Below are 1,332 nucleotides of genomic sequence, written 5' to 3' on the forward strand. Positions count from 1 at the left end.
AGACAAGTGAATTAAGTCTCAGAGTGGCTCCATGAAATGCTTAGGGAGATGCTTTGGGTGAATGGGAAAAATGGCAATAAAATTTAGGTGTTCTGGGACACCTAGGTGGCTCAGTTGGTTAAGCGTCCGACTCTTGATTCGGCTAAGGTCGTGGGATCGAGCCCCACATCAGGCTCCACACTGAGCACAGAGTCTGCTTGTCCCTCTCCCTCTGCTCCTCCCCTTGCTTGCATGCTCTCTCACTCTCTTTCTCTAAAATAAATAAAATCTTTAAAAAAATAAAAATTAAAAAATTAAATTTAGTTGTTCTGGATTATGGCCCAGATCCTGTTCATTCCATCATGATGTATCAAAACATGAAAGTACAGCAATCACTTTTACTTGTTTATCTTCATTTAGAAAAGATGTGTGCCAGATGCAGCCAGCCAACTGAAGAGTATGTTGACTGAATGAAGATCCAGGCATGTTGACAAGATTATGTAAATTCTTGGTATCGGCATAATGGGAGATTTAAGCAGACAACTGGCAACTACCATTGTGGGGCTGACAGGACAGAAATTCAAGATCTGTCTCTATTCACTGAGTTAAAGACTACATCTCTATCTGCATGGAGAAGGTTCTTTGTAGGACTGAAGAGGAGTGGACTTTTATTTGGTGCCTGATTGTTTCTATTGGGAGCATGAATCTTGGATGGAGGAAGAGTTTCAAACAAATTAATTTTTAAACTTTTTTTTTTCTTAAGTCAACTCCACACCCAACATGGGGCTCAAACTCACAATCCTGAGATAGGGAGTCACATGCTCTGCCGACTGAGCCAGCCAGGCACCCCAAATAGATTAATTTTTTAAAAATTAACTTAGTCAGATTTTAGTCATAGGATTTGTAGCCCACATCCATCAAGGGTCTGCTATTTCCTTTTGAAATATTTCAATCCAGCAGAAAAAGCCCTTGTGCTTATAAACATGGATAAATAGCTAGATCCAAAAAGGCCACACTTGCTCTTTCATTAAAGAATGGTTGTGTTCAGGGCACCTGGGTGGCTCAGTTGGTTAAGCGAAGTTAAGCGACTGCCTTCGGCTCAGGTCATGAGCCGAAGGGTCCCGGGATCGAGTCCCACATCGGGCTCCCTGCTCAGTGGGGAGTCTGCTTCTCCCTCTCCCTCTCCCACTTGCCCCTCTTGTGCTCTCTCTCTCTCATTCTCTCTCAAATAAAATAAATAAAATCTTTAAAAAAAAAAAAAGAATGGTTGTGTTCATTTTTTAGTTTCTTTTCCTTTTTTTGGTTCATAATATTACCATTTATTGAGAAAAAAATACATCAAGACTCATGCTA

The sequence above is a fragment of the Leptonychotes weddellii genome, chromosome 6 (genome assembly GCF_054177405.1).
Source record: "Leptonychotes weddellii isolate Sample4059 chromosome 6, ASM5417740v2, whole genome shotgun sequence".
NCBI classification, from domain to species: Eukaryota; Metazoa; Chordata; class Mammalia; order Carnivora; family Phocidae; genus Leptonychotes; species Leptonychotes weddellii.